Here is a 25,318-nt window from a genome sequence, read left to right on the forward strand (position 1 = left end):
AAGATAAACCTTCCAGTCACGAGGCCCAGAGTAGAACTGCCCCCGGAAGCGGCTCCGTATGTAGCTGTTCTTACCGGAGTGCCAGTCTTAGAGGACGGTTGTGGAGAAGATCAGCGTGGGCTGGAAAATAAGGCCATATATTGGCTGAGACAGAATTGCCCACTTCCCCACACTTAAATGGGTTAATCCTTAATGTTGGGCGTCTTCCCTGGCTGGGCCAAAGAACTAAGGACCTAGCGGGCGACATTGTTATAATAAACTTTCGGAATGATAAAGTCAGATATATTGTAAATGGGTTTTCCCAAAACGCTGGTAGTTCAATTGCCGTACGAGATCTGACCTAATTTTATCCCAGAGGATTATTTGCTCCAGTTTCCAATTTTAGGCCCCCGGTTCACCAACAAAGCAATTACATTGACCCCTCATCTTGTCATCAGAAATTCGGTTTTGGGCCCTCATTCCAAATGCAGGAAGGCAGTTCCAGACCATTCTTTCAACATAAGGCCGATTATTCATTGCCCACCTTTAATCGTTTTTCAGCATTAGCAGGCATGGAGGGAGTCTATTGACTTTGTGTAGCAGATAATGACACTGTTGGTCTACAAAAGGTTCCCCCTGCACTTTTCACCGAAAAATAGTAATGCACATGTCCCTCTCAAAGTATACTTGGTCCCAAAATATATCGACGGAGGAAGTGGTTGAGGATGATGGGCAACTAAGCCCTCCACAAGCCCCAGGTTGGGGAGGTAAAAGGGGGGAGGCAGTTGATGAGGCAATTGGAATAGTGTCGTGGAATATAGCTGGCTTGGCTGCTAAATTTTATTAAAAAAGAATGGCGCCAGTATATAAGTAAATTCACCATAATCTGCTTACAAGAAACTTGGGCAGTCGATAATAGCTCCCTACACATACAAGGGTATAAATGTTTCTTTGTTCCGGCAAGGAAATCCAGGCCAGGTAGGGCTGTGGGTGGATTATCTGTATATGTAGACCTGAACCGCCATGGCACATGGTCAACCTTAAACTGTAACTCACATGATATCTAAGAGGTGCGGTTTAATGGTAAAGGACTCAAATTGACAATGTTCATAACAATGTGGCGGGCGGAGGATGTGATGTACTGATAAGACAACTGGAGTATAGATTGTGCCAGGATTCCACCTTTGAAGCCAGGGTCCATGCCCAAAATATCCTAGTCATGGGGGATTTCAACTGTCCTCTCTGCCCAGCCCTTTCTCCAATAGATGAAACATGGTCACGATGCCCAGAGGAGAGTGGAGCCCATTTTGAGCATTCACCAGAAGGTCCTGCTCTAACAATTTTTGCATAACCACGACCTGGTTCACACTATGGATATGGTGCACTTACCGCAAATGAGATCTTGTCACCCACTTTTAAAGGTAGAGGATGCTCATCATATATTGATTAAATTCTTGCCTCAAGGGTTTTTAAAAATAGGATTTCTAGGGTTGGGATTGACTGGAACCCGTTCAGCGACCACAATCCCTTGGTGTTAGACATCCCCTATCGTGCTTGTCCCAGTGGGAGCAAGCGCGTAGCGATAAATGAGCGGGTCACTGACCAGGGTAGACGCCTTGGGTGGTCCAAGATTGATGGAGAAAGGTTCTATAAATCACTGATGGAGAAGAGGAAATTAGCTTTTGAGGCATGTCTAGACGTGGCAATAAAAGGACAGCAGCTACTTACAGCATTTAAATATATTGCTGATTTAGTAGATGGTCTGCTAAGGACTAGCGCCCCAATAAAAGTGACTGGCAGTCAACCACGGTGGTTTGACTGAGACTGCTCTAAAGCCCTGAGGGAACTTAAAGACAGTATTAAAATAAGGCCAAGGGATGCCACACGAGTTGCCTCCTGCAGGAAAAAATACAAGAGTGAGCTGAGTAGGAGGAAAAAGGCATTACAAGCAGAAGGTTGGGCGGATCTAAGGGAGGCGGGGGAAAAGAGGTACATGACCGAATTCTGGAGAATTATTAATAGACCCACCTTCCAGGATGATATGGAAGCATGCCGAACTCAGCGCTCTACTTAAGAAACCATCAGCCGACCTCAAGAACTACCGCCTCATCTCGCTGCTCCAGTTTCCGGCAAAAGTCATCGAGAAGACCGTCAACAAGCAGCTGGCCGCCTTCCTCGAGACGAATGGTTCCCTCGACCTCTCTCAGTCCGGCTTCCGGGCCAACCACAGCACCGAGACCGCCCTGATCGCAGCTACCGATGACATCCGAGCCCTGCTCGACAACGGAGAAACAGCGGCCCTCATCCTCCTGGACCTCTCCGTGGCCTTCGACACTGTCTGCCACCGTACCCTAGTACAGCGCCTCAGCAACGTCGGCATCCAGGAGAAGGCACAGGACTGGATCATCTCCTTCCTCGCCGGAAGGACACAGTCCGCCTCCCCCGTTCAGATCGGAGGCCACTGAAGTCATCTGCGGCGTTCCCCAAGGCTCCTCGCTCAGCCCAACACTCTTCAACGTCTACATGAGCCCCCTCGCAGCCATCGCACGCCAGCACAACCTCAACATCATCTCCTACGCCGACGACACCCAGCTGATCCTCTCCCTCACCAACGACCCCGCCACCGCCAGAGCCAACCTGCACGAAGGGATGACAGACGTAGCCAAATGGATGTCGAACAGCCGCCTGAAACTGAACTCGGACAAGACGGCAGTCCTCATCCTGGGATCCTCAACCTCCGCCTGGGATGACTCCTGGTGGCCCCCCGCCCTGGGCAGCGCACCCAAACCAACAGACCACGCACGCAACCTGGGCTTCATCCTGGACTCCTCCCTCTCCATGACCAGACAAGTCTACGCCGTCTCCTCGTCGTGCTTCAACATCCTGCGCATGCTACGTAAGATCTTCCGGTGGATCCCCACCGAGACCAGGAAGACTGTCACCCAGGCCCTCGTCACCAACCGACTGGACTACGGCAACTCCCTCTACGCCGGAACCACCGCCAAACTCCAGAAGAGACTCCAGCGGATCCAGAACAACTCAGCACGACTCATCCTGGACATCCCCCGCCACAGCCACATATCCGGACACCTGAGAGATCTGCACTGGCTCCCGGTCAACAAAAGAATCACCTTCCGGCTCCTCACCCACGCACACAAAGCCCTACACAACCAAGGCCCAGGATACCTAAACAGCCGCCTCAACTTCTACGCTCCCAAACGCCAGCTTCGATCGACCAGCCACGCCGCCGTCCCCTGCATCCGAAGAGCCACCACAGGAGGAAGGTCCTTCTCCTACCTGGCCGCCAAGACTTGGAATTCCCTCCCGGCCCACCTCCGCCTGACCCAAGACCACCTCGCCTTCAGGAAGCAGCTCAAGACCTGGCTGTTCGAGTGGTAGCGGACCCCCCAGCGCCTTGAGACCCTCCGGGTGAGTAGTGCGCTATATAAATGCTTTGATTGATTGATACGGTCCCAAATTAGGAACAAATATAACCCACCACGTGGATTACTCATTATAGGGCTTTATATAACCACGAAACGTGCATACCGTATGAACAAGAGAACGCTGACCAAGGCCAGCCCATAGTTTTCTCACTAAAGGAAATCCAGGTCGGGATCGAGGGGTTGTCTAAAAACAAGGCTCCAGGCCCAGATGGAATCCCGCCTGATTTGTTCCTAAGCTCTGTGGAATTATGGGCCCCTATAATAAGTCATTAATACTGCAATCCGACATGGCTTACCGCCCTCCTGGTCAACGGCCATCATTGCCCCTATTTTTAAAAAGGGTAACGGGGATGACCCACAATGTTATCGCCCCATTTCCCTGATCGATGTATAACGCTAAATTTTTGGGAAGGGGGATACTAAACCGGCTGTCGGAGTGGACTGAAGCAAATATCATCTCCGACACACAGTACGGTTTCAGGATGGGTCGGTCCACGAGTGACCAGTGCTTGAACCTTTATGTTAGCAGCAAAATACACTAAGGAATCCATTTACATGGGGTTCATGGATCTGGCAGCTGCTTTCGATCACGTAAATAGGGACAAGCTCTGGGACATGATGACCAGTATGGGGATTGAGGTTGGCCTTATTAACATTTTAAGAGAATTGCACAGTAACACCTCGGCGCAAGTTAGGTATAATGTGGAGGGTGGATGTACTGACTCCTTTTATTGTAGAAGTGGGGTATGCCAAGGCTGTATCTTGGCACCTTTTTTATTTTCCTCTATATTAATAATTTAGAGCAGTATCTCCTACAGCTGGGATCCGATTGCCCACGGGTAGGGACGCGTCATGTTTCTGTGTTACTTTACGCAGATGACTCGGTCCTCGGACGAACACCAAAGAGCCGACAGATTTTAAATGATGGTTTTGTATCTTTCATGGGTTCCTTAGATTTTTCTGTTAATCTTGGTAAATCGTATGTTTTATCTGTTGGTAATAAACCATGCAACAAATGCACATTTACGATAGGGAGCCATAAGATAGAGAAGGTCAAATCATTCTCGTATCTGGGCTTACTATTTGACGGGTCTTTAAAATTTAACTATCTGGTGGAGGAACGTTGCCGCAAGATGAATGCAACCAATGGAGCTATTGCAGGTTATGGTCGGAGGTTGGGGAGGTGATGTCCTGAACAGGTGCTGAACTTGTATAACTGCCTGTGTTGCTCCAAAGTCACCTATGGGGCAGAGGTGTGGGGCTTTGTGAATACTTGTCAACTTCAGTGGGAGGAGAACAAATATCTACACTCCATCCTGAAAGCCCCACACAGTCTAGCGGCAGCCATTTCACACAGGGAGCTAGGGATACCCTACCTTGAGGATTTGGTGAAAGGTAGGCCAATCTTAGCTTGGCTAAGAATCTGGATAAACCCCGAGGCGACCTTAAGTAGGGAAATAATGGACTGCTTGGGCAGAGAAAAATGTTTGCGAATCCCATGGCTCAGTTATGTTAAGTCCGTTTTGGACACTCTGGGTCTCGGGAACCTCTTTGCCGATCCGGCAGCAATTATCCTTCACCATAAGATGACTGTTAAAAAAGCGTTCCTGGCACACAGTCACACAAATAATAGAGCTAGATAGGGCTAAAACCACGGTGTGCGCCTACAACCTTGTAAAGACCACAGAAGGAATGGAACCCTATTTATATTTGATACACAATGCACAGGATAGGTTTTTAATGAATTGTTTTAGGCTCAATTTTTACCATATTTATTGGGATCACCATTAGGGTATTCCCCGACAACTGAGCAGAAGGGAACCTGCGGCTGCGACAATAGGTCCCGCAGGATTCCCTTCATTTTGTATTATGTCCATTTTATTCGGAACCTAGGCGTAGATTTTTGGTAGACATCTTAAAAAAATCTAATATTAAATGTGCTCAAGAGGCTTTGATTTTCCTACAACAGGCGACTGATCCCCTTACACTGCTGTATTTTATTAAAGTGGCTGTACGATTGAGGGCAACTGGGGGGGGGACCGTGAGATTTCTGAGACTGGTTTTAAAGGTTTATAATGTTTTTTCCTAAATACTGTGATTTAGCTGTATCTATATCGGGATTCATGTTAATTTAATTGTCTTTTTAATGAAATGAGTGTATATTCTATGTTTGTACTTTTATGGTGATTTTTAATCATCGAATAAAGAATCCTGACTGACAGTGCCAAAGTGAGCAAGGGACCCACGTCTGAGCATACCCTGCCAACTTAGGGCAAACAACCTGTTGAGGTGGGCTGTTGCTGCCTCAACCTGGTGAGACATAGAACACACCAACCAGTCCTCTGCAGCAACCCAGAATCATGTCATTTTAATATTCACACTTGCATTTGCAAGCACAGCTGACAGTCATTGCTCTGCCCATAAGCTGAGGGCGGGGGTGCAACAATCCATTCCTCTGATCAGGAATGCTGTGTAGACTCCCCACAATAGGCAAAGCATCTGGCCACTTCAAATGCATGGAAGTGCGCAATTCTGTTAGACTGGATTTCAGCAGACCATTACATTTCTCCACCATATTGTATGTGTGATCGGTGGCTACAATGCAGTCTCCACTCCGGAAGCTGCACACAACCTTCAGGATCTCGTTTAAGTGTGTGCCTCAGTCTGACTAGAGACGTCTGTAACCTGAAATGAGGTATTGGCTCCCTCAACAATAGTTTAGGTACTGAGACTGTTGCATCTTCTGGTTGGGAAAGCTTTAACCCAACACAATAAGATGCACACTAATGAGGAAATGCTGCTTGTTCCACATGGGCATCTCACTATAGTCCAACTGATTCCTTTTGAACCACCTGATCTTCCTTTGTGGCTCAGTGCTACTGCAGTCTATTCCTTACATTCATCTGTTGAAATGCAACACATTGGATAACTATTTAGCCATCAATCTGAATCTGGGATTGAACAGTTTGCTTGAACGATCAGACCATTGTATTCCTCCCTACATGAATAGGAACACGATCATGCATAGCCATTGGTGGCAAAAGACTTTTTGGCAACTTGTTTCCCATCGCCTGAAACCTGAATGTAATCTCTTTTGGCACCACCAATTTTGTTTTTCTGCCACCACTTCCTGAAGGCTCCTATGTATCAGCAGTTGTAGTTGGTCTTATCTGTGCCCTAATATGTTTACTTTCCATTAGGTGCACAATATTTTGTGACTTTGTCAGCCTACTTGTTGCTGACTCGTCTTCTTGCCTACAGTGTGCAGAGCATTTCACAACTGCAACTTGGGCAAGCATTTGCAATGCCTCAAGACATTTTATAACTTGTTTGCTATTTCAGGTGGAGCCTGAAGTCATAAATCCCTGCTGGGACCATAACTGTCTGAAGTCATGCATGGTACCAAAGTTATACTATCTGGTTGCACGCTGTACCAGCTGTAGGTGATATTCAATTGTCATGTGCGGAGAATCCTCCTTGAAGCCAGGAAGCTCCAACTCCTCTTGGAACTGTACAAACTTCCTAAACTGATTTCCTCCATTGTCTTGCAAACACTAGCCATTCACAGCGTTAAGTCGGGTGGTGGGTCATATCACCTCACATATCTGGTTTTGTCTTAGTACACTGTTTAGTGACATTGAGACTGTCCTGCTTGAATTCACAATCTTTGAAATTCTCTGGAAGGGGCAACAAAGTAGGAGGATTCAAAAAATCACTCAAGGGTGACCGTATCAGCTGTATGGGTTTTCCTTACTTGGTATGAACGTTGTTGAGGTGCGCTGTTGGTTCTGGTCACCAATATTTTGACATACTGGGGTACAAAGATGGTCCAGGCATGTCCCATCATAATGCTTTCACACCGCTCTATGCTGACACCTGTATCTGCCAGAGATTTGAGACATCCGGCCAACACTGCAGGTACTGGGTCAAGTGTCTCTGAAAAATAGACACTGGCCTCTGTGCAGCTATGTATGCACAGAGTGCTGCCCTTTCTCTCCCATTAAAATAAACCTTTTGGTCTTTTCTGCAGACATTCTCAGTGCAGGGGCATGACAGACTTTCAGCTCTAGGAAGCCACCGAAACGATTGTTTTCCCAGGGTACTGCAGCCAACATATCCTTGTGTTAGCCTCTGTAATGGCTTAACCACTAGAGAAAAGTTTGGTATCCGTTGACCATAGCAGTACACGGTTTCCAAGAACATCCTAACTTCTGTGTTGGCATGCATTTGCATAATTGCTTAGATTCTTTCCTATTACACCTTCCTTGATATTGTCTGTTATATCAGATACAGAACGTATTGGGGACAATTTGTCCATTATCAGCCAAATGGATCAGCAAGGCAATGGTATCGGTCTTACAAGCTCATACCCCCCAAAGATCTTAGATCTGGGTAAGCAGCTCTGGCAGTGATTCCTAGAGTATACAGAATGTTGGTGGGCGGCAGTTCCTTCAGTCTACGGGCAGCCAAGCAGTGGAACTCCATGCCCATTGATCTTAGACTCGAACCTTCAGAGGCAAGGTTCTGAAAAAACCTTAAGACTTGGCTCTTAGGCAGTTACTCAGGTAGTCAATCGGTTGAAACCTACTAATTCTATATGGTGCTACTACCTAGTGAGGGGACACTCCTTGGAGTAACCAGGTGTGCTACAAATCCTAAATAATATAAGCTGCTTGTGTATGCGATGCAAACCGGTGATCACTTTATTGCACCAGGACTGAATTGCAGGGCATGGCAAGGGACTCAAGATTGTTTTAAAGGATCTGGTTGAAAATGGATGGACTTTTTGTATACCCTTTGACCTGGCACCATGCCAAAACATGGTTGCCGAAACGCAAAGAGGACTGGACTATCCTCGTGCAACTGAAGAAGGCTTGGCAAAGGTTGATGACAGTAAACCACTCTGCCTCACATGAAATTGGAAATATCAGCTGGATTTGGTATGATGGGGATCCACAAATGTTTAATCTTTCTCATCCAATGATGCAGTACTTACCGAAAGTCTTCTGTAAGCCCATAATGGATGAGTTGCAATATCTTTAAGATGCCTTGTTAGATCATTGACTATCACTGGTGTAATCCCAGCAATAGTTTCAGGGGTCAGATTGTATTGCGGGGTTCATGGATACTCTGCATTGGGTTTTATTTGTATACGGACAGGCGTAACTCCTTTAATGAGCCCAATATCAGTTACTGAAAAATCCAAAACTTCTGGATTCACTGTATTTAAGATTGGGGGTAGCCTCTCAATTATAGGGAGCAATTACATTGAGCTTTGATTTGCGAATTTAAAGGTAACCTCCTCATCATGAGCCTAGAACGCCACCCTCTTTGGTGTGCAGTAGATGGGTAGAGCGGGTAGCACCAGTATCTATCAAATGATACAGGGTGGCTATTCAGATCACCATCTATGAATGACTCACACTATCTTACCTTCAAGACTGTGACAAGCACATAATCTTCCTCCCCCCCCCCACCCTCCTCTGACAGGCAGACTGATCAGAGCCATAGTCCTCCATTGTATCGGAGGATACTGGTGGAATGGGTTATTGTTCTGGAAGGTGTTCTGATTCACAGTTGGAACTTAGTTAGATTTTAATCTGGGGCCACTCACGTTTTTTGAGGCATCGGAGGTAGCAGGAAGGAAAAGGTACCCCAATGTAATTACAGGTCCAAGAGAAGGGGGGAAAAGCAGTCAAGACGTGCTGCATGTGAGAGAATACATTGGGTCAATACCTGCTTAGTGATAATAATAATAATAATCCACATTTGTAAAGCGCACAATCACCCGTAAGGGTCTCTAGGTGCTGGGGGCCGTCGGGAAGATTAAGCAAGCTATTGCCCAGAGTCACATGGTGCTGGGCTAACCTGCCGCCGGAGCCGGGGATCGAACCCTGATCCCCAGATTCCAGCGTCAGTCGCCCTGGCCGCGGCGCCACACCTAGTGATACGATACTTAACTTATGGGGGCTAGCTGAATGAAAATATGCTGCCATACTTACATCGGCATTAGAATGTCAGACAACGGCTGTAGTCTGACTAACAACCTGTATCTTAAAAAAGGAAAATAGCACAGAGCTTGGTGGAATAAACAATACAGAATCCTTCTGGCTTGTGGCCCTGTCCCTCCAATCATGAAAGAATAAAGTCCAAACCCAAGATATATGCAAGTTTTGGCCAGACCAAGCTAATCCCCCACCCACTTTTTGAGGTTTATGTGGTCCAATTTGGTCCTGATGAAGGTGGTTTAATTGAATTTCCACCCAACCTAGATATAATGGGAATCCTTTATAGAGACATACACACCAGTGGAATATGATGGGTTCTAATCACACCACAGATGAAAAATAGTTTGTTAGTCTCTAACAATATTTCTAGGATCCCAGACACTGTTGGACTTTTCTTATGTATTAATGTTAGTATGGGTGAGATGGCTTGATGGGTGAGAATGAAGATTTGATGGTTGAATGTGGGGTTATTTGTGAAAAGTGTATGTGTATATTGATTTTAAGGTTGCATTGCTGGTCTCTGTTATAACAGTTGCAAATATAGAAATTAAAAGACCAATCTGTGCAAGGCAATTTTGTGTCTGTTATAAAATGTCTGAATCCTGTAGAATCATCACACACAAAGAAGTTAGAAGCATATGTGTATTGGTTTATCTGTACAACTGATATGTGTTTGTAAATAATGAACAAAAAATAGCCGCAAACTAAAGATGTGTGACGAAACTTTTAGATATAAAAAATACATACCAATAAAATATATTTTTTGAATTAATCTTGGTGTATGACACTATTGGGGATTTTTTTTGTAATGAGCCCCAGGAGGCCATATCAAAGTAATCTAGGTCAGATAAGAGGTTTTCCTTATTTTCTATTTATCGGAGGTTGCAGGACCTGCATCACTGGAGCTTGGGGCACCTTGAAATTCTGTACTGTCTTTGCACATTTTGTCACTGCACAGGGTTATTTTGGTGCTGTGTAAACCCTGAATTTTGAACCTGATTAGCAGGATTAAGATGACAATCCCTCTTCCAATACCCCAATTTATTGCAATAGTGACAAGGGTTGGTTCTTTTGAAAGTAGCTACATCCATCCCAGTACACTGATCAGTTGCAACACCACAGCCTCTATCTTGTGATTGAAATCCACATCACAAACTCCTTCCATAGGAACAACGTTCCCTACAGAAGGCAGATTCTTAACACCTTTCTGAACGGCTTACAATTGTGCAACCATCCATTTCACTTTTGCTTCCTCTCCATTTTATCATTTCAATACTTTGCATTCCTCAAAACCTCTTCAACGGACTCCTTTTATCAAAAAACAAGTGCTGCTGAATCATCATGCTAATCTAATGTCTCAGCCCCGTCCTAAACCTTGACACACAATGTCCCATATCTTAGGGCTCAGTAGTCTCTATTCCACACTACTGCTTAAATGTCTACAACAATCTCTCATAATGGGCATCAATCGACTCTTTGGGTCAAAATTGACAAGACGACGGGTGACCTTTTTAATTTAAAAATTCATCACCTGCTGATACTACTTCAATATTGAGGGCGGTGGACCTTTAGTCAGCTGATTCCCCATCTGCTCTCTCTGGCCATTCTGTAGCTATTTTACATTCTGCTCACAAATCACTGGGAACCACAATATCAAACAAAGTATTCAGATCAACCCACAAGACCTTTTGAGATTTTCACAAACTGCTCAACCTGCTTGTACCACTCAACTGGCTTCTTCCTTAAATTTGGAAAATTATTAGTGAATGACACAGGATCACTCCTACTCCAAGGCACATGGATGTAACCTCCACTGGGTACTTCCATCCAGGAGAATTTTGAGGTACCCGCTTCTAAAGATGGAGGCAGCTCTCCTGTGGGTCTCTGGGTCTTTCTTTTTCACTCATTTAACTTTACATTTATCTTGCTTACTCCATTTTCAAAGGTTTTGAATCAGTTCTCTAATCTGTATTTTCATTCCTTGTACTCTCATACAGGCCATGTCCTCCTCACCAAAACATACACTAGCTGTTCTGCAAGGCCATGTTCAAATCTACTTCATATTTCTGAGCTAATTGAGATAATGTGTCATAAACCTGTCCTGCATGTCTCGTTACTTCATTACACATAAACACAAGTACTTCTTGGTATGAATTCAACTGAGCCAATCCAAGATTTCCACTAATCATTTTGTCTAATTCTAACTAATTTAGCCACATCCACTGAATTGTTCCTTAACTCTATTCTGAGCTTTCACCTTCACTCAAAGTAGTATTGCGCACCATCACCCATTCAACTCTTTCCTGAGCAATAACCCTACTTTGCACTATAGGGTCACTCAAAACTATCCCTTCCCTAGGGGTGCTTTAGTTTGCATTTAGAGGTGGCTCCCAAAAGAGTGTGCTATGGATTCTAATTCACACTCAAATGAAACCTAGACCTATGGGGTATCACCCAGGTCGATACAGCTTCTCCCTGTGCCCTGGGATTCACTAGAACAACCACACCTCATATTCACGCAGAGAAAATGTCCATATCTCAGTTTGTGGCGTCGGCGTCTCAAGACTATCACCACAGAACTTTAGAAGACAATTACAATATAGTGTCTTCTAATCTTTTTAATATCATCCCGGGATCATAGGCCACGTCTGACCAGATGACTTTAACTTCTCCACATCAAGCACTACACTCTCACAACATTCATAATCTCCCTGCAAGACACCACACAATCTCCACAACAGCACCGCAAACTCGTAGTGTAAGCTACTGCAACCTGGAACCCTATTAATACATAAACATTGCAAACACGAATTTGAGAGTTAATGTGAAGCATTTAGACAGAGGGTGGGTAGGTAAGAAAAAGGAAAACAGTACAATGACAAACCCACACTTTATAGTTACCTATATCCGTGTGATGACCAACCCTGGTAACGGATTAAACCAAAGAATAGGAATCCCAAGTACAGGTGCCAGCAGGTAAGAACAGGTGCAAGCCAGAAATCAGAACCAGGACAGGATACGGACCAAATTGGATCAGGACAGGACCACCACAGGCTAAGACTCGCACCACAGTTAAAGTTCAAAACACCAGCGTTGAAAACCCTCTCTGCAGCTAACAGTCGAACCCCGATCGGGTCATCGATCTCCTTCCCAATAACCCCGATTGGATTATCGAATCTTCTGAAAGAGTGCTCCACCAGCAACTCTGCTCTCGATCACCTACTGAGTGCGTTGGGTCAATGACAGGTCAGCTATTCAGACAAGTCTGACAAATTTAACCAACTAAGCCTAACCTAGTTATACTATTTTTCAGGTCAGTGTACCACCCCCAAATGTTGCAAATGTGTGAATCCCACAATTTTATTGGACAAGAACGAGGAGTAGCCATCACACCATATTTTTCTAGAAGCAACTTGTCAATCATGTGTTTAATTTGTTCCCTCCCATGACTTTATCAACCCATGTTCTTTATTCCTCCCGTTATTGAAATGTATCAATGATTATTTAAAAACAATGTAATCAATTCGGCTTCCTCTGTCAAGGCATGGAGTTCATTCTTCTCTGCCTTCCATGCCTGTCTTGGCCATGATTCAAGGCTATAGCTTCTGTAACTTCAGGACTTGTCGCGCAGTCGCAGTTTCTCCAAAGATGGAGTTCAGCAAAGCATTTAGGCTCGTTCATTTATAGCATATAAAAATAGAAAAGAACAGTTTTAGAGACACAAAATAAATGAATGCACTGTATACCACTTCTTTCTACTCTATTCCCATAATTTTATTTAAACGATTGCGTTAGATATTAAGCGAAAACAGACGGCTTAGCAAAGTAGTGGTGCAAGCTTCTTGCACGTTAGGACACACAATGGCCATCTTAGTTCTATTGCGCAGAAGCAGATGTTTTCCCACCAAGCATATCACGTGGGCATAACAGACGCATGCGCAGTAGAAAATCCCGCGTAACAGCAACCATTTTAGTGCAAGCGGATTATAGTTAGTAAAAGCACATTGGTAAGCTTCCCCTAGATGCCTAATATGTTGTGTAATGCAATATTAATACGAACATGTTAGTTAGTACATTAATATTATTTCCGAGAGGGTTGAGTACAAGCAAGTCACTTTTTGCGTAAAACCTTGCTCCATCAATCCCCTCTTTGATGATATTTATATCATCACTAATTAATGAAACAGATGCCAACCTTTACACTTCACCCATTTCAATTTCTTAAAACTTTCTATTATTCCTTTCATTCTTCATATGAAAATCTTTCACCTTTTTGTATAAATGTCCATTATATTCTTCTAATTCTATTTCATTGATATTTATTTTCTTTTTTTATTCACTGCATATGTCTTTTTATGCTTACGACATTTGCAACAATTTATTATTTCTAAAATCATTAGGGCTATTCCCACCATTAGCATCAGTATTTTACCTACAAAACTTTTCCCTACATTAGAAAACCAACTACCTATGGAGAAGAGACCATCTGTTAATCTCTTCCATGCACTATCAACTCCAGTGGTTTAAGTTCTTTTTCTAAATATGTAATATTCCTTACATACCTTTTCAGTTCTACACTTTGTCAGGTATGTAAGTGCAACAATGTTGCGCCTTTATCATTCTACAGACTCCGCCCTCTTTTGCCAACAATGTATCAAGAGCAAGTCGATTTTGTAAAACCATTGATCTTACTGCAACTAGTTCAGTATTGATCATCAAAAATCCTCCAGCAGTGTCAGTTGATAAACGATCCACTACTGTTGACAATTTACAAATTCTTTCAGTATTTAAAACCACTCCCACTGAAGGTATCAATGCACTAAATATGTTACCTACAATTTCTGCTATACTATCTCTTTTACTATGTATTAATTCATTAGTATCTTCATTGCTTCCAGTGATTCCATTTATATGGTATACTTCTGGGAATACTATTCCAAAATAGCAACTCCCATACCAATGATCAGGTAATTTGTAATATGCTTTGTTCCCACAAATATAATAAATTCCAGACATACCGGTTCATTTCCATCTTTGAAACCCCAACCCCCAATTACTTTATAATTGTGTTCACATTCACTGGAACCAATGAATATATTGTTATAATAACTCGTTCTCTCCCGGTGGAGACAGTTTCCCTTTCTTTTCAAAATCCAGTTACATAGCAGCATGAGTTTTGCCATTCAAGGTGTATTCTTTGTTTTCTGCCCATTTAGAAATGTTTCGGTTTTTTTCTGTAGCTTTTCTTTGGAAATCCTCTCTCCTTTTCTCAACTAAATTCAAAAATATTTTCTCTTCATGTAAAATGCATGTTAAATTATTTTTGTGTGCTTCAACTAGATCTATTGTACCTATTGTTAGAAAATATTCTCCGATGTAACGAGCTATGTTACCTTTACTATGTACAGGATTCAGGTTACTATAAATAGGAAGTTCAGGAAAAATCACATCTAAATTAGAATAATTTTGTACGGGTCCCTTTTTTAGAATAAACTAGCTAAAATACTACATGAGATACCATATGTCAGGGGCAAATGATAAGTAACGCCTTCTGCTACATACAATGGTAGCTTCATACACACATAGCAATCGCTTATTTCCATTGCCTCTACATAATGTACTAACAGATTTGCAAATACATTCAAATGAGTTCTATTTCTAACTTTATCATAATGTAATCCTTCCTCATCTGATGCTTCTACTTCTACTCTTTGCTGCCTAAAATGATCTATTCTTTCGTGTATATCTGATTTTACAGGTACATCTACTTTCTCATAAATGTTAGTCATTTTTCTCACTTTTACTCATTAGATAAGGAATAGCTACTGTCAATCCAAACCATACTATGAGTATTATTACTACACTACATGTGCATATTCTACAGCATATTTTTAAGCAATTTCTTTTCGGTTTACCATTAACCGTATGATCAGCCATTTTTCGATTAAGGAGACTTACCACCTCTTTGAGACTTTTCACAGAATTTTTAACTTGTACATTTTTCAAGTTGGTTTTACTTCTTCGTCTGTTGGTTCATCAATTAATTCATCATCTTCTTCATCACTCAGTTCTAATTTTTCAAGATCTTCAAAAATGACATGGGTCCATTCAGGGCCTCTGAACTTATTATTCAGTCTTTTCAAACACAGACTTTTTCTTTTTGGTTGTTCTGTGGAAAGCCCAGTTTGACTTGATATTTCGTTTACTTTCTCTGGTTCTTCATTTATTGATTTGAGACGAAATTTCAGTTTCTTGACAAAACCAGGCCAATTATCTCCTTTTCTGAGTCTTTTAACTGGCACTGTGCTCTGTTTTTCTTCAATTGTTCTTTTGTTTTCGTTCAGTTGTGGCACAATTTGTGTATCTTCGTCGTCTGTATCCCTCTCTATCTTTCTTGGTCCAGGTCTTGCTTCCGTTTCTTCTACCTGGATGCTAATCTGGCCTTGTTCAGGTACGTGATCCAATTGACTTTGATTTGGTTTGTTTTCTTCTTCCTGAACACATTTGTCTACATCTATCTGGCCCTGCTCAGGTATCTTGATCTCTTGCTTTACTTCTTCCTGAGCCTTCGCCCTTTTACCTATCTGTCCCTTCTCAGACTCTGGAACTGTGACAGGTGTCTGGAATGTCTGAGTATATTGATCTTTCCTTATCTGTTCCTCCTCAGAATCCCTTTTTGCTTTGATTTCTGTAATCTGAGTACGTTCTTCTATTCCTGACTCATCACTATCACTCTGTCTATCTAAGTAGGTTTGGCTTCTGGTTCTCACAACATCTGCAGGAATGTCAATTACTGGAATCCATTCATCCTGATTGGTGCTCTGTTGTTCATCATCAACTACTTCGAATCACTTTCTCGAGACTCCTCAGCTGCACAACCTTCAGCTACAGTTTCGTCAGGTTCAGCCACTCTTTTTGTATGGCTCGCATGAATCCAATTTGGAACTCCTTTACATTTTACTGCTGTAGTGGTAACCAATGTCACTTTTGTTGGTTTTCCCCACCTTGGAGCTAGGCAAGATTCTCGTTTGTGTTCCTTTATTACAACCCAGTCACCTGGAATCAGATCGTGTGCTGGAGTTGTTTGCCTGGTGACGGCGTCTTCTCCAACCTGGTGAGAAATAGAGCACACTTGGTCAGCCAGTTCTTTGCAGTACTCTAGTACTAAGTCATCAGATATATTTATTAACTTATGTCCCGGCACCCATGCCTGCCTCATTGCTCTTCCCATGAGTATTTCATGAGGACTCAAGCCTGTTTTTCTGTCTGGAATGCTTCTGAGTCCCATCAGAACAAGAGGTAAATCATCTGGCCACTCTAATCGAGTTGATTCATAAATCTTTCCCAATCTTGACTTGATTGTGCCATTCAGTGGTTCTACCACTCCAGAAGCCTCTGGACGGTATGCACAGTGCAGCTTTTGCTCAATTTTAAATGCTTCACAGATTAGACCAATTATTTAATTATTGAAATGTCTCCCTCGGTCTGACTCAATCGTTACTGGAAAACCGAAACGTGGTATGAGCTCTCTGAGCAGTAGTTTGGTGACTGTGATGCTATCATTCCTACGTGTAGGGTAAGCTTCCACCTATTTTGAAAATAGGCAGACAATGACAAGAACGTACTTCATTCCTCTGCAAGGGAGTAACTGAATTAAATCAATCTGAAGTCGAATTAAAGGACCTTCTGTCTTTCCAATCTTTCCTGACAACACTACAGTTCTTTTCCCAGGATTCATCTGTTGGCACACCAAACACCTATGGCAAAGGCTCTCTGCAACATTCCTGAACCTTGCATTGAACCAAGTTTGTCTAATAATCCTATAGCGTCTCGTCATAGATGAGAATCACCATGATACATCCTAGCCATAGGAGCAAGCATACAGTTTGGCAACACAGGCCTCCCATTAAGGTTTAACAATGACTCCATCTCCAGCCCTTCTCTGACATCCTATTTTTGGCCATTCTTCATTTTCTTCCTGGTCTGCACCATTTTGCAAATCTTTCACTTCTTCCCACGTTTTCACTCTCTCAAGCAGCATAACTTGGAAGCTGTTTCTTTTTGGTTCCATTTTTATGTTTATTGCCATCTTATTTTTGACACAGTACTGTGCTAATTGGTCAGCATTTCGGTTACCTGCTGTCACTTTGTTGTTGCCAGATTGGTGAGCAGCACACTTGACCACAGCTACAGTTTCTGGTAATTGGAGTGCTTTTAGCAAATCTTTCACAAAATTTCCATTTTTAATCGGAGTACCTGATGAAGTCAGAAACTCTCCTTGCACCCAGAGTTGGCCAAAATCATGCACAACTCCATAGCAATATTGGCTATCAGTAAAAATAGTCCCTTTCAGATTTTCCCAAAATTTGCAAGCTTTTGTCAATGAGATTAGTTCAGCTATCTGTGCTGATTTTACTCCTGGTAAATATGATGCTTCGATTCCTCATGTCCTCCTTCCTCATGTCGCATACATGAACCATCTACAAACAGCTCATGTTCTGAATTAATTAGTGACTCTTCTCTTATGTCTGGGCGTGGTTTAGTACAGTATTCTGTTAGATCAATACAATTATGTTCGATTTCATTCCTGACCTCTGCAAAGTGCGATTCAGGTAATAATGTTGCTGTGTTCCGAATATTACACCTAGCAATTGTCACATTCTCTGCACCTACAAGATATATGCTCATACTTAGCCAGCCGACTAGTTGTTAGGTACTGAGTTTTAGTCCTGGTCAATAAAATCACAACTGCATGTGGGACGTACACTGTCACTGAATGTTCCATGAGAATAGACTTACTTTGCTCAAGACTCGCACAAGTTGCTGCTACTGCTTCCAGACATCCTGGCAATGCTGCTTCCACTGGATCCAGAGTAGAGGAAAAATATGGAACAGTGCGTCTCATCAGACCATGAGTCTGAGTCAGAACTGAAAGTGCACAATCGTCTTGTGTGTCACAAAATAATGCAAAATCTTTTGTATAGTCAGGCATCTCTAATGCTGGAGCTGAACACAGACAATCTTGTAACTTTAAGAAAGATGACATGCTCTCATCATCCCATTTTACTGGGTCTTTTGCTCTTTTCCTTGTCATTAGTATCAAAGGTTTAGCTAGGACTGCAAATCCCACAATCCATTGCCTGCAGTAACGTACAACTCCAAGAAACATTCTGATTTCTTTCTGTGTTTGAGATAGATTCATGTTTTGAATTATTCTGATTCTTTCAGAGGTACCCCTTCTGACACCTCTCTCTATCTGGTGCCACAGATATTTCACTGATGTAGTACAATACTGCAATTTCTAAGGTGATACTTTGTGTCCACCTTTTCCTAAGTGATTCAGCAAAGCAATCGTATCAGTGACTTAGTCTTTTTGATTCTTAGATGCCACCAGCAGGTCATCTATATACTGCACCAAAACTGATTTCCCGGGCAATATTAGAGATTCAAGACATTTTTTCAAGATCTGATTAAAGATCGATGGACTTTCTGTGTACTCCTGAGGGACGCGATTCCAAACATAGATATGATCATCGAATTTGAACGAGAAATGATACTTACTATCCGGGTGCAGTGGTATTGAGAAAAATGTGTGACAGAGGTCAATCACGGTGAACCAACCTGCTGCCCATGGTATTTGATACAGAATCACAGCAGGGTTTGGTACAACTGGACAACATGGGACAACAATTTAATTTATTTTGCGGAGGTCCTGTACGACCCTGTATTTTCGGCTCGGTTTCTTGATGCCAATTATGGGTGAATTACATGGACTGCTCATTATTTCCTGTAAAATTCCTGCTTCAACCAGACATTGTATTTCTAGTGCGACTCCTGCTTTTATTTCTGGGCTCATTTTGTACTGTCGAATATTTGGATAAACTGCACCTTCTTTCACTGTCACTTTTACTGGGTCAACATTTGCCATTAATCCTACATCTTCTCCTGTGAAATCCCAAACTTTAGGATCTACCGTATGTTGTAATTCTTTCGGCAAATCTTCTATGGTAAATTTTGGTTTTTCAGTTGTTTCTTGTTTTGCTAACATGATTTTATAAATTCCATCTTCATCTGGGGGCTTGAATTTCAACACCATTTGGTGTACAAAAGATAGTGCAATTCATTTTGCACAGCAAATCCCTACCTAACAGATTTACAGGACTAGAGTCACATATGACAAATGTATGCATTTCTTTAAAATTGCCTATTTTGACTTCCATTGGTTCTGTAACTGGGGTACTAATTTGTTTATTAGAAACGCCCACTACTTGGATCGCTTCTCCCGAGAGGGGTAGGTTTCACAGTAGAACGGGTAGCGCCAGTATCCAACAAAAAGGTAACATCAGTTCCTTCAACCTTTCCCTCAATGTATGGACCTGACTGATCTACCTGCAAGGATGCGCCAAGTACGCACTCCTCTTCCTCCCCCCTCAGGCACCGTCAGAAACTGTCTTCATCAAAGTATGAGTCACTCAAAAGAAATTGAGGTGTCACTGTGTCCCTTTTACCATTTCCTTCCCAACTTGTAGTATCTATACTGTATGCTGGTTGACTTCCAGGATTTGGCATAGGCGCCAATGGTAACTGATTTTGTATTACCTGTTTTTGCTGCTTTTTCGATACCTCATTCTGCGTCTGTGGATTCAAATTATTATTATTAATATTTAGTACAGCCTTACACTCGTTCTTCCAATGCCCCAACTTGCCGCACCCATTAAATTTACCTCTAGGTTTATTACCATTTCCATCTCCTTGCGTCTGCATATTTTTCAATTGTTGTTCTTGTTGTTCTGCTAATTTTACCTGTGCCCACATTACTTTTTCTTCCAAATGTTTTCGTTTATTGTCCAATTCATCTTCACAATATTTGGCATATTTCAGTATTTCATCTATAGGTTTGGCCTGCCAACAGATTTTATTATCTTTAATCCATTGTAAAATTTCTGGTCTTAGTCCAGACACAAACCGATAGATAAAATGTGTCATATTTTAGGTGTCTATATTTTCTAAACCACTATACTGTTTAAAAACCTGTAACAGGCGTTCATAATATGCATGCACAGATTCAGCTTTATTCTGGGTGGTTCTGTCTATTCTAGTCCAGTCTGTCTCTTTTGGAGGTACTTTCCCTTTCAAATACAGTATAACCTGATTATATTTTCTCATCACTTCATCTGATGGTGCTCCTGTTTTTGGGTCTCTAGGATACTCATCATTTGGCCAGTTTGCTGCAATTTTACATTCTGTCCATAAATCGACAGGAACAACAATGTCAAATAACCCATCTAAATCTTTTAATAACACTTTTGAAACTTTCACAAATCTCTCGACTTGTCTGTACCAATCTACAGGTTTTGTCTCTGAGTTTTGGAAAATCATTTGTAAATGACAATATATCTTGTCGAGACCATGGAACATGCACATAACCTCCACCTGGTACTTCTGTCATTGGACACAACCTTTCCACTTTTTCTGTTTCTTTCAACATATATTCTGATACAGTGCTTTTCCCTTGAGCTTCTTCCTTTTTCTTTAATCACCTAGCTTTCCATCTATCTATGTCACCCCATTCTTGCAACAATGATAACAATTATTTTATTTGTAATTTACGACCTGACCCATTCATATTTTCTAAATCTTTGTCAGAAAATTCAGCTTGATATGGTTTCTGTAACACTTTTGATTTACCAATATCAATTCCCATTTCACTTGCCAAACTCGTTAATTTTTCATGAAATGTTTTTATATTTCGGGTGATACTTCGACATATAAACAAGAATTCATCTTCATTTAATGCATTCAATCGATCTAATCCCACATTTCCAGCAATCATTTCTTCTAGTTAAACTCTTAATTTTAAAATATCCAATGTCTTTGACTGTGATTTTGGTTTTTCTATTTCTCGCGACCATCTTTCAATTTCCTCTGGAGTAACTACAGTTGCACTTCTCGTACCTGAAGAGCTTTCAATTTGTACTTCTCTAGTATTTACAGGTGTGGTTTTCCTAGCTGAGCTACTTACTGGTTCTCTTATAGGTAAATCCATCAAAGAAATTTCTGACCCACATTCACTTGCTTGGTCATCCACTATTAATGTTTCTTTCATTGGCTGCACTACAGGTGTAGTTAAAACAGAGGGTCTAGGACTGGCTTGTTTTTTTCCATATAAAGTAACAATTGGACCTATAGTCACTGGAATTGTCAAGGCTTCAGGAGTGATGTTTAACTGTGTAATTTTCTGAATGAATTCAATCCTTTGCTTAATTATTGCTTCTAGTTCCCTTTCCTGTAATGCTTTTTCTAATGATGCCTCATGTAATACTTGCGGAACTAAAGGTGGCATTAAGAACGGAGCACTAGGATTTGTCTGATTCTGCTCTTCATTATAAGGTGGCGGATTTTTCATTAATAAATCCTCCAAGTAATCATCTTCTGGATCAGTGCTTGTCATTACATTTTTAGTTTTCTTAGTTCTTTTACTCCCTGTTTGTTCTTCTAATGCTCGAGCAGGATATAATCCTTCCACCAGCATAGATTGTCTCCATTGTTTCATCTGCTTATCTCTTGTCTCTTTAAGAAATTTAGGACAACATTTACTAATACTTTTATCACTCCTGAATCTGTCTCGCTCAAAAGCCTCTGTTTCCCATTCCTCCAATGCCTCATATTGGGTCTTGGATCTAATTCATTCATTCATGCATGTTCTTAAATTGTACAAGACTCTACCATTAAAGGTACCATTTTCTGGAAATGCTAAAATTCCATCATCTTTTGTGTATTCTATCCAGTTTTCTAACCATATACAAGTATGGTAGCCCCTTTCAACCATCACGTATGATGCGGGCGTATTCGGTGGTGGAATAATAATCCCTTCTCTGGTTTTTATTGGCTTATCTTTTTTTAAGAAATTTTTAACTTTCTTGACAAATGACATTTTCTTTTTATCTCCGTACATGATATAAGGTCTCCCTCTTATCATCTTTTCTTTACCAAAACCTAGATATTTTCTATCTGGTCTATTTCCTATGAATCCTGGATCTAAATGCCACATATATTTTATGCCCCTTTACTTCGTGATGACACTCAGTTTGTTTACGAAAAACCTCCAATACAAAAGCTTTTCTTATTTTCAATGACCAATCAATGATTAGAATTCAAAATAAATTCAACCAATAGTTGCGCGGCTTTTCTCGTGCGATAAGTTCTCACACTCCTGTGATCACCCCTCCTTTACAAAATTACCTCAGCTACACACCCGCTGTATCAACCAATACCAGCACGGCTCTGAGGGACGTCAGCGCAGCTCCGCAACGGACTCCCTCCTTTGCAAGGTTTTCTCCAATTCACTTTTAAATGTTAATTTCTTATTAATAACAACGTAAAAACATTCGCCACTGTGTCTGAGTAACTAATTTCAAAAGAAAATGATTTTAATTCACTGTGATTAACTCCCTTCCGTTTGCTCTTCACATACTACAAGTAGATTCCTTCCATCTACCTTTCTTACAAGCATCAGAGAACCTGTTACTCCCTCGGACTTACCCTATCTAAGTTATGTAAGGCCAATGTTTTACCAATGAACCCCTTTGCTGTCAATCAAATCAAGCTCAGAAGAACCTGCTACTCCCTCAGTGTGACCCTTTCTAGGTGATATCACACTAAAGTTTTACTTGCAAACTCTTTGCTATCAATTATTCACTCATTCATACAAGAAAAGTCCCTAAAACAGTGCTTCCGGTACTACCTAACCATGCACTTACTTCTACAAACAAGTGACCTCACTACAGAATGGCTTCCATTTACCATCTGCTTTTCTGCCCCCAGGGTTTCGAGACAAAACATTAAAACAGATACGAACAGTTTTGGTTAATGCATAAAATCAATAAAATCAATAACTAATAACCAATCAATAATCAATATTCACTAATTACCTATCTACACTAATCCCTAACCACTAATCTGCTACCAAAATAACTGATCGAGCGCGGGCTCACCTGCTCAACATACTCACCTGGGCCCATATATTTATGTATACATTAAACAGGTAAACCTACACGCTATTCAATTGGGGTTTTTTACCATTTGGATTTTATACCATTTATCTTATCAATCCAAGTCACTGATACCTATAGTCCTAAAGGATCAAGGAAGTTAGAGAGAAAATAGGTAACAAATATAACGTTTAGCATTTCATGAATAATAACCACAAACTCGGGAAAGTTTTAAAATCTTTATCTAATAAATCTTTGGAAAGTTTATAAAACATGAACTCAATTTAGCTTCTATTTCTGTTTAGACTATTGTAGAATTTAAACATAAACATTGCAGAAACGATTGGAGAGAAAATGTTATTAAGCATTTAGACAGAGGGTGGGTAGGTAAGAAAAAGGAAAACAGTACAATGACAAACCCACACTTTATAGTTACCTAGATTGGTGTGATGACCAACCCTGGTCACGGATTAAACCAAAGAATAAGAATCCCAAGTACAGGTGGGAGCAGGTAAGAAGAGGTGCAAGCCAGAAATCAGAACCAGGACAGGATATGGACCAAATTGGATCAGGACCGGACCACCACAGGCTAAGACTCGCACCACAGGTAAAGTTCAAAACGCCAGCGTTGAAAACCCTCTCTGCAGCTAACAGTCTAACCCGGATCGTGTCATCGATCTCCTTCCCAATAACCCTGATTGGATTATCAAATCTTCTGACAGAGTGCTCCGCCAGTAACTCTGCTCTCGATCACCTATTGAGTGCGTTGGGTCAGTGACAGGTCAGCTATTCAGACAAGTCGGACAATTTTAACTAACTAAGCCTACCCTAGTTATACTATTTTTCAGGTCAGTGTACCACCCCCAAATGTTGCAAATTTGTGAATCCCACAATTTTATTGGACAAGAACGAGTAGCCATCACACCATATTTTTCTAGAAGCAACTTGTCAATCATGTGTTTAATTTGTTCCCTCCCATAACTTTATCAACTCATGTTCTTTATTCCTCCCGGTAGTGAAATGTGTCAATGATTATTTAAAAATAATTTTATCAATTCAGCTTCCTCTGTCAAGGCAAGGATTTCATTCTTCTCTGCCTTCCATGTCCGTGTTGGTCATGATTCAAGGCTACAGCTTCTGTAACTTCAGGACTTGTCGCGCAGTCACAGTTTCTCCAAAGAGGGAGTTCAGTAAAGCATTTAGGCCCGTTCATTTATAGCATGTACAAATAGAAAAGAACAGTTTTAGAGGCACAAAATAAATGAATCCACTGTATACCACTTCTTTCTACTCTATTCCCATTATTTTATTTAAACTATTGCGTTAGATATTAAGCGAAAACAGACTGCTTAGCAAAGTAGCGGTGCAAGCTTCTTGCACGTTAGGACACATACCTGCCATCTTAGTTCTATTGCGCAGAAGCAGATGTATTACCACCAAGCATATCACGTGAGCATAACAGAAGCATGCGCACTAGAAAATCCCGCGTAACGGCAGCCATTTTAGTGCAAGCAGATTATAGTTAGTAAAAGCACATTGCTAAGCTTCCCCTAGATGCCTAATATGTCGTGTAATGCAATATTAATAAGACAAAACATGTTAGTTAGTACATTAATATTATATCCGAGAGGGTTAAGTACAAGCAAGTCACTTTACGTGTAAAACCTTGCTCCATCACGAGTTCATAAGAAATATGGTCTTAGTAAACGCAGTATTGTCTGTTAGAAGTATAAATATGAACAAGGACTACAATTTGTAACAAACTGAACAGAGCACACCTAGATGAATGACTACTTTCTATATTGAATGCCCTCCATTAGCATGTTTGGTACTTCACTTTACATTAATAGGTTAAGGCACAAAATAGATTTTGTGTGCTAATGCATGCCAATTT

The sequence above is a fragment of the Lissotriton helveticus genome, chromosome 11, assembly GCF_964261635.1.
Source record: "Lissotriton helveticus chromosome 11, aLisHel1.1, whole genome shotgun sequence".
NCBI classification, from domain to species: Eukaryota; Metazoa; Chordata; class Amphibia; order Caudata; family Salamandridae; genus Lissotriton; species Lissotriton helveticus.